This window comes from Anoplopoma fimbria, unplaced genomic scaffold, assembly GCF_027596085.1.
Source record: "Anoplopoma fimbria isolate UVic2021 breed Golden Eagle Sablefish unplaced genomic scaffold, Afim_UVic_2022 Un_contig_9981_pilon_pilon, whole genome shotgun sequence".
NCBI lineage: Eukaryota > Metazoa > Chordata > Actinopteri > Perciformes > Anoplopomatidae > Anoplopoma > Anoplopoma fimbria.
In genome coordinates this window covers 31,236-41,463 of record NW_026554234.1, presented here as the reverse complement: position 1 = coordinate 41,463, position 10,228 = coordinate 31,236, and the positions used below count along the sequence as shown (strand labels likewise).

The window sequence follows — 10,228 nt, the reverse complement described above, 5'->3', positions numbered from 1 at the left end:
TATCTTATTTTATCTTATTTATCTTATTTTATCTTATTTTATCTTATTTTAACTTATTTATCTTATCTTATCTTATGTGAACGGCTAGTAATACGTTCAAATAAGTATGTTAAATCCAAAAATAATTAAATACTGTAATAACATTAATCATACTACAATATTTAACTCCAAAGAAGTTTATATATAGTTTCAATTCCAATCTGGGACGTCCTGTTTAAAACTTTTCCTGTCCACCTACGTCACTGTTACGTCACTCCCTCAATCATCAACGCCCACTGACGCCGCCACTTTCAGACGCGGCCAATTAGAAAGACGCAAAGTGATTGACAGTCACCCTCGTCCAATCAGCTCCCGCTTCTATCGTGACTTGCTGACAAACCCACCCTGGGCCCTGGACTCCCGGTTCTTCGGCTGTAGGGACGCTACCGGGAGCACCGGGAGCACAGACCACTGCACAGACCTCTCTCTGGCTCCCTTCGCGTCCCGGCGGACGTCCATGGAGACCCCGGCAGAGCTGCGGTGGGTGGGCGGCCGGCTCCTGAGCGGCCTCGGGTCTCTGGCCCCAGGACGCCGGCTGGGGAGCAGCTCAGAGCGGACCCGGAGCCGGACTACGAGGGGCTGCCCCGGGAGGCGGACACCGGGACGCACATGCTGGCGGGGTCCGTGGCCGGAGTGCTGGAGCACTGCCTCATGTACCCGGTGGACTGCGTGAAGGTACGACACCGCGTTACGAGGACACGTGAGGACCCGTAGGCCCCACACGAGCCGAGCTGCTCCAGCTCTACCGACCGGCTAACAGCTAACAGGGCTACAAGCTAACAGGGCTACAAGCTAACAGGGCTACCAGCTAACAGGGCTACCAGCTAACAGGGCTACAAGCTAACAGGGGTTACCTAGCTAACATGGCTAACAGGGGTTACCTAGCTAACAGGGCTACAAGCTAACATAGCTAACAGGGGTTACCAAGCTAACATGGCTACAAGCTAACATGGCTAACTAAGCTAACAGGGGTTACCTAGCTAACATGGCTACAAGCTAACAGGGGTTACCAAGCTAACATGGCTAACCAAGCTAACATAGCTAACAGGGGTTACCTAGCTAACATGGCTAACCAAGCTAACATGGCTAACAGGGGTTACCTAGCTAACAGGGGAGCTAACATGGCTAACAAGGGAGCTAACATAGCTAACAGAGGTCAGATGCCTAACTAACATAGTATAAAATAATATAACGGTCGTCATAGTGATAAATACATTCTGGGTTATTATGTTTACAGAAGTTAAACTGTAATTTTCTTTATTTTTGTAATTTAAAAACTGACCTCTAACTTGCTCCAGAGACGCTAGCTAACTAGCTAGCAGCAGTTAGCCGCTACAAGGCTAACGTGCCTCCATTATCGGACACTAGGCTCCTGTTTACTACTATAGTTAGAGAGGGACATTGTTATTGTTATGCTATGGATTTTAATAAAATATATTTTTTATCAGTAAAGAATATTAAATAAGTATGAAAGTTAAAAAAATCCACAATAACTAAAAATATTATATATATATACAGACAGAATAATTATAGTATTGCACAGTGTATTTTTATGCACAGATTTTATATATATATAATATATAGTATAAAATAATATGGTTCTGTTTGTGACTGTAAGAAATCACTGAGGATTTAATGTGTAAAGAGTAAATGATTAACACAGATGCGTCTGTTAGCCACTAGATCAACGGTCGATGGATGGATTCATTCTTGGAATAACAGACGCACCTTGGTTTGGCATGAGTTAGTGTGTATTGCCAGTCAGTCATCTGTTAGTGTGTGTGTATTTACTGTAAACTATATATAGACGACATAGTTTTATCATTACCGAACCATATCACCATGCACAGCGTCAACAGTGGAGTGGACAGAGTTAGAGCCACTATTCATCCTGTTTCTATCAGGAGCTGTAAATTTTTTATAGCACACGACTGAAATTTGTCTTTCATAATATGACAGATGTCACATGGTCTCTGTCAAACAGATCTCAGAAATTGGACCTCCAACCTTATGGCTCATATGTTTTCCACTGTGTTTGAGCTACACAGGCAAAGGCTATTTCTAAATAAATAGATTATTTATAGTTCTTACACCGGAAAATTGACGCTCACAGGTGCTTGTCACGCATACTAAATTCACTTGGATTGCCCCACAATTCAGTGCCGATACATATTAGTGGAGGAAATTAAAAGCAATTGTGGACAGCAGTGAGAACAGGAAAACAAAAATCTCCGAAAAGATCATTCATTTTTATAGAATCTTTGTTTGGACATAAATGCACTTTTTTCCCCAGACTCTTGTTGACTTCCCTGTGTTGTATCAGGAGATAAAAACAAACAGTTCTCATCCAAATTATTACATTCTTTTCAGCAAAATGACCTCCAACATGATCACCCTTTTTGTTTTACAAGAGCTGTTTCCATTGCAAACTGTTGCATCAGTCACATTCGGATTCTCAGGGAATATTACTTCGACTCACCAGGACAGAATTCTAGTTATTTCTAATTCTTGTTCGGTTTGTGTGTGTGTGTCACATGCCTCTCTGTTTTGACCTGTAGCTGTGTGAGTTATTGTCATTTTAAATGGTTGCATAGTGATTAGGCCTTGTTAAAATGCACCAGTATATTTATTTGTAAATGCATCAAAAAGAAAGATAATTTAATGTTAATACAGTTGGCCAATCTCTAATGTTGACATCAGTTTCATTCTTTTTGGAAATGAACAGAAAATGAAACCTAAAATTCAAGCTAAACCCGTCCTGGCAGGATCTCAGGTTATGAAATCTCATTTTTCAGCAACCCTTTTTATAGCCAAGCACCATGAACCTTAATTAATTAAGTACAAAAAGTAAGAGAAGAGTAGAAGTAGAAGGAGGAAGTGTGTTTATAAATGTTTGTGGGAAAAAATCCTTTTGCACAAGGAAGTCTTTTCTTTACCGTAATGTTTGGCGGCCAACTTCCTCTAACCCAAGAATTCTCAGATTTCACAACCTTAGTTCCTTGTCGGCAAACCTCTTTTATCTACTAGTTCATTCTTACCACTATTTTCAAACTCAGTTTCCTGTTTCCTCTTTTCTCCGAGGTCAGTACAGAGTAACTTAACAAAGGATCTCTTCTGTTTGTTAATTCAAATTCTGTCGCACCTCTGACCAAATTTACCAGCAGTCTACTGACAGCACCCTGAGAAAATACATTCCTACACAACCCAAAATGTGATTGTTGTAACTTCAGCATGATAACATCATATATTTATACACTGATATTCATCAACATGCTCTGTCACTATCAAATAAATGAAAATAAATACTAGTAGCAGCATGTGTAGACTCGGGTAAGACAGGCTTCTAGCAGCTCCTGCCCTGGAGCCACAAAATACTTTTATTTATTGGCTGAACAGTACAGTTATAAAGGGACAGATATTTAACATATTTTCCTATCAATGTCGAACCACAAAGTACTCTATACACCTTCTTTTATATATGTACAGACTTAGATGTGTAAAATCAGATGAGCGGACTTTCTTTTCTGCTGGTCGTCATGAGAAATTGAGAGTTAAGTTACCTGCTGGATGGTATGTTAATCATTCACTTTTTATCTGTCAGATTTGAGTCAAACACAGACACACGCACATACATATACTATTTTACTTGCCCCTTGCAGTGTATTGGTGGTTGGCAAAAACAACGTTAAATACCAACATAAGAAACTGTAACAAGATGTCCTCATCCTAGATGTCTCGGTGAAGTGTAGACAAACGCGCGTATCAATGACTGCAAAACATTACGAGATGGAGAATAGAGAAAACCGAATTGATTGTTTTAAACTTAGCAAGAAATGTCAGAGAATTACTTTCTTATAGAAATGTCAGTTTTTTCCCCCGTAGCAGTCAGATTTAAAGGTCTGATCGGAAACAAATGTCACCATGTTGTCTTCTAACTAAAGGAAAAATAACCAGCTACTATGACTGGTGAGAGGAGGATGATTAACATGTGGCACAAAGATCAAAATACAACATTTCTACTGTGCTTGTGATGCCAACACGGAGAACATCGAATGCAATACGACCACAACTGAAATATTAGTCCATTTTGAAGGCACAAAAATCGTATCTTTTAGTTCAAGTACATACATTTATCGTGGTCTGTCACTTCCTGTTGAATCTAGCATTACTTAACACCATATGTTACAAGAGGGAGCCAGTGACTCCTCCCCATTTGCCTCCTAGCTGTTGTTTGTGTGACTGAGATCCTCGTGAGTTGACAAATGCAGCCGTTTTGTTGTCGTTATACGCGAGCCTCAACTGCTGTACTCCCCCAGAGTCTCTAACAGGGTTCACGTCCAGATACGTTACCATGTGAACAAATTGGCATGAGCACAAAGCCCTCTGTGTTTGTCTGTCTGTTCACTGACAGATGATTCTGTTGGGTTCTTGGGTTGACCATGAGCGCAGCTTGGAACTTCCCCCAAAAATCCCCCTACCAGACTTGAATACACTTTTTATACTGTGGATGAGTGGGCACATTCCATGTGAGTTACCATTTCCCAGAAGCAGGCAGCAGGACCGTCCGTGTCAGCCTCCCACCTCCACTAGGGATATTTACCCCTGACGGGAGGGAGAAGTTCACTCATTGCATGTTATGTAAAGTTTGACAGTTGCTCAATCTTCATCTGGAGCTTTTGGAATTTTGTTTGTTGCCATGGCAAACAATCCTGCTTATGTGAGCCATGCAAGTGGTAGTCAGTTAGTTTGGTTTTGTTTTGCACCACTTCCTGTTAAGCACTCTCTGACCTCATTTGTGGTTTTGTGGTTGGCGGCTTTGACTGCAGTTGGTTCTGCGATGGTTTAAAAGAACATTGCCGGAAGTTGGTGTGGTTTTCTAGTTGACAGACTGTCAGAGTGAGATGTTTTTAACACTACTAGGTATTTGGGCACTGAATGGGGAAACTGAAACCGGTCTTGGTCACCAATACTGGTTTTGTCTTCTGTCTTTTTTTTGCACTTTGCTCTTTCACAATCCATCTTCTGGTTGTTCAGATATTAGCAGAATTGACTTCCTGAACTTAAACAACTGATGGTGGAAAGGCATTGTTTTGCAAGTTTTTCTTTGTAAGAATTCTCTATAAAAAATAATGTAGATTACCATCATATTTACGTCTGCGTTTGTTCCTCCACACCAGACCCGCATGCAGAGCCTTCACCCCGAGCCGGGGCGCGCTACAGGAACGTGATGGACGCCCTGCGGCAGATCGTGCGGACGGAGGGCGTGTGGCGGCCAATCAGAGGCGTGAACGTGCTGGCGGTGGGGGCGGGGCCTGCCCACGCGCTCTACTTTGCCAGCTACGAGAAGATCAAGTTCTCGCTCAGTGACGCCATCCACCCTGGAGTCAACAGCCACTTTGCAAATGGTAATTCAAATATACTGACTTTCTGCGACTCCTTTTAAGGCACATGCTTGAAGTGAAATGTCTGTTTGATGACACTGGAGGAGGTTGTTGAGGCTCAAACTTCCATTTCATCGTTCTCTGTTTCTACAGGAGTGGCGGGTTGCATGGCCACCGTGCTGCATGACGCCATCATGAACCCAGCTGAAGGTAAGCCCCCTCCGCCCCCCTCCATGTTTTCTTATGTCAGCATGTGACACATGAGGTAGAGCGCTTGACCCGCAACCACAAGGTCGGTGGTTCGAAAATAAATGTGTTTAAAGCAACAGGAGGAGAGCTAGTAACGTTAGCAGCACCGCTAACGGCTAACAAACAAAGGTTCTGTTAAGTTACGTTATGATGCGTTCGGGCTCTGTTCAGTGAAAATGAGTGTTTGGCAAAGGTAAATTATAACCTTATGATGTGTTCACATGTAAATGTGTTAAAGAGAAACTTGAATAAATCCAGTTGTTTTGAAGGAGATGTTTTAAATATAATAACATAAATATATATTAGAGTGTAAACTAGCTGTAAGAGGCTTATAATATATTAATACTACTAATGACAATATCTTTTATTTACTAAGCATTTGAATAACGTGTAGAATTTTTGATAATTAACAGAAGTCAGAGTGGTTGAAAAGATTTTTGGGACGGTGGCAAATTAATAGTCTGGATCCTTGTAGACCAGCTGCTATAACAAAACAAACAAAATAAGGGATCTGTATCTACTAATATCAATCATCAATGATGGGCAATTGGTATCGGCGGCAAAAAAACATGGCATGGGATCTCTAGAAGTTATATTTGCTCCCTTTTTTATTTTATGATCCATTGCACCACTAACAAAGATAAACATGCAGAACATTCTGCACTGTGAAGGCTTCTTGGTCTATTTACAGAAGTTCTCGACCTTTCAAGGACCCTTAAACCCCTCTGATGGTGTCGTTCTACCAGCAGGACACTTGATGGAGCTACAGACTCGGCTGTAAACCCAAATGTTACTGCGACAGATCAGTCTATGGGTGACATGATTGCTTTGAAAGATGTTATTCTTCTTCATTAATTAGTATTAATCACAGCATATTTATGTTCAGATTTACAGACTGTTCTGTGTTTGAGCAAAATAACTAAGGCTGTTATTGACAAAGAGAAATTTTTATTCGACTAACGTTCGACAGATCTGTAAAACTGAGTTCCTCTATAAGAAAAATCACAAAAAAGCACCACTTTATGCCTTGTTTTTACAGAGATGTGCTCATAGTCATCTTGAAAACATTTGATTGAGCATGAAAAAGCATAAAAATCAACTACTAAAATAACATTCAGAATAAATAATCTTTGCCACAGCCAAGTTCTCAACTTGTTTCTGATAAGATTTATATTTTTCTACTATTTATTGTTAAAACTCTGAACGAGATAAGCGGGTATAGATGATGGATGCATGGAGAAGCACATTATGTCGAAACAAAGAGTGATTTGGGAATATTTAATGTGATTAATGGAGGTGGTGAGCTGTTATCCCTTCATATTTAAAGCATTAGGCTTCTGATAATTCCGCATTTTTTTTTTTTTAATGTTCTGTTTAATTGACGACTGATTGTTTTCAGTATATTTATGAAATTTAAGTCCCACATATTCCACCCAAAACTGCCATTAATGATTGTAAATTGTTAGAAAACCAGATGTTTTGGAGACAGTCTGGTTACACTTCCTTCCTTTTTCTTTCTAGTGTTTCTGCTTTCCCCAGACTTCCTCTTTTCACTTCCCTGTTTGGTTGATGAATAAATGTTCGATATAAACTTTGCTCTTCTTTCTCTTCAGTTGTGAAACAGCGAATGCAGATGTTCAACTCTCCGTACCGCGGCGTGCTGGACTGCGTGGGGTCCCTGTTGAGGCACGACGGCCCGGCCGCTTTCTACCGCAGCTTCACCACCCAGCTGACCATGAACGTGCCCTTCCAGGCGCTCCACTTCATGACCTACGAGTACCTCCAGGAGCTGCTCAACCCCCACAGACAGTACAACCCGTCCTCCCACGTCGTGTCCGGCGCGCTGGCCGGAGCCCTCGCCGCCGCCGTCACCACCCCGCTCGACGTCTGCAAGACCCTCCTCAACACGCAGGAGGCTCAGGCCATACACGTGATCCAGGCGGAGGCGGCGACGACGGCCGGCGGGGCGGTTGGAGCGGCCGCCGCCTCGGCCCCCGGCGTCCGCCACATCTCCGGCCTCGGCGAAGCTTTTCGGACGGTGTACAGGATGGGGGCGCGCCGGCGTTCTTTAAAGGCGTCCAGGCCCGGATCATCTACCAGATGCCCTCCACCGCCATCAGCTGGTCCGTCTACGAGTTCTTCAAATACATCATCACCAAGCGGCAGCACGAGAGGCGGCTGCGCGGGGATCGTGACGGCGACAAATAGACACCTGGCAGTCGGAGATCAGCAACGCTACGGGGTTTGAAAAGCTCCAGAGTTTGAGAGTCTTTGGGCGAACTTTTATTTTGTTTACTGAGATCTATTAGTCTGATCTATATTTCATAGCAGGCGAGGACGCGTACGAATGTTAGGGGACAACTCGTCTTGAATACTTCATTCTCTGGGCTGATGAAAGGTCCGTCGGTTAGAAAAGGAAGGTCTCTAAATTGCTGACTGGAAGTTCTGGTTCCCTAAACCCCCACCCCACTAAATCCAGATGCTTTAACTATTTTTAGTTTTAGCGTTAAACTTGATAAACTTCCTGCATTAGCTCTCATAAAGCTAATCATTCAGCATTATGCAGCGCAGAGTAAAAGCTCACTGACCCTCCAACACCTACAGTGCAGTTTGTTGGACATTTTTGTTTTGGCCCTTAACTCTCACTAAACTATGACTCTGAGGTTAAAGTGCTGACTTTGAGCTTTAACTCTAAGGTGTCGAATGAACTGTGTAGAAGTTGTAGCATTTTTTTAAATATACTTACCCCCCAAGAAAGGGTTAGAAATCCTACTTTCATTCTCATAGTTGTAAATCCAGTGTGTTTGAGTACAGAGCCAAAACAAAATGCATCCCTATACAAGTAGTTAAGAACTGCACATGTGTCACCTCTGGACAGAACAACTACCATATCACCTTCTGACCACAGGGGGGCGCACAGCCTCAACAGCTGCACACTAGAGAAAACAGCTGCAGAATGGCACAACAGCAACATCAAATTAGTTAGAAAACTTGTGCTGTTGTACAGTAACACTCAACTCTGAATTGCATGGAATTGCTGATTCCATGTGAGGCTGCTGGAACGGATCCTAAAACGCTTCCTGTTCCCTCGTCTTAGTCAATGGGTTTGTGGTTAGATGTCTGAAATAAGGTCTGTGGTTAACACAAGATAGAAAAGATTTTATATTTAATACATTGATATTTTATCGATATCATCTTAGATTTTGGATATGATTATATGGCATAAATATGGTCTTCACTGTTTTTAAAGGCTGCATTACAGTAAAATTATGTAATTTTCTGAACTTACTAGACTCTTCTAGCTGTTCTATTATTTTCCTTCAACCTCTTAGTCATTCAATCCAGAATTACTGATGATTCTTTACAAAAAAATATCATTGTAATTATAAATATTTAATGAAAGCACCAATAGTCAACCAGGCAGTACCGCGGTAATATTGATATCGAGGTGTTTGGTCAAAATAAAATCGTGATATTTATATTTTCCATATTCCCCAGCCCTAGAAATCATAAAAGCATTTTCTTACTGAACAAAAACATTGTAAATTTCATAATTCTTTGTTTGCCACAGAGTTTATTTTCTGCAATAATCTGATGGAAAAAAGAAAATCTCATTGACTTTTAGTGGAGGGAACCAGTTTGATGCCGAGTGTGTGTGCGTGTGTGTGTGCGTGTGTGTGTGTGTGTGAGAGCATGTGTGTGTGTGAGCATGAGTGTGCAGTGACTGTGTGAGCATGAGTGGATGTGTACTTCATAGAGATCAGCTGCTACATCGACCAGATTTGATCTCAACACACTGTAACCGAACGACACACTTTGCGTTGTCCTTCAAAGGAAACTCAAAATACAGGTGGGTCAAAATAATTTAGATCTTTTTAAGATTTTTTTTTTAATTTTTTTTGAAGTTACATTACAGTCATTTAGCAGAGTGACGACATGTAACTGGTTTCCTGTCGTCTCTTCGGTAGCTTTTCACCGGGTGCTTTTCAAATCCACTCACATCTGAAAGATTGTTGTTGTTGGTGGCTCATGCAGGTACTTTTATTAGATTTTTGTTCTAAAACATGTTCATAATATGGAAGATTCAGTCCAGCAAAAAATCAAAGTTTGTAAACAAAGGATTCTTGTTTTTAATGCATACAGTTTATGAACATAAATAACAGATGGAACAGAAACGGCCTGAGTATTAGCCTTAGATGATAACTTTCTTTCTTTCTTTTATTTTATTTTTTTGTCAAAACGCACAGCATCCTAGCACTTAATAGCAATTTCTTTATCATTGTTAGGATAAAAAAAAACGTTGACATTAAAACCAGTACGCAGAAGAAACTAATAACTTGTACAGATGCCTTCAGTTAGCCGCCATACATCCAACGCACAACTACTACAAAGAGCCTCCCATAGAGATGTAGTATTGAGTTTTGAAGCCATAAAAGAGGATGAAATTGTATATAGTATAAAGTATATATATCTATAAATATGGAATAGATGAACTGTAACTAACCAGCTGTGTTTTGAAGCTAACATGTATGTTGAGTTATTCAAATATGAAACTGCGC

At 41.2% G+C, this 10,228-nt stretch overlaps 1 pseudogene; it reads left to right on the top strand.

Moving 5' to 3' along the window:
* Nucleotides 1-641: 641 nt before the first annotated feature.
* On the top strand, nt 642-9,345 carry LOC129117040 (mitoferrin-2-like; annotated as a pseudogene).
* Nucleotides 9,346-10,228: the final 883 nt, after the last annotated feature.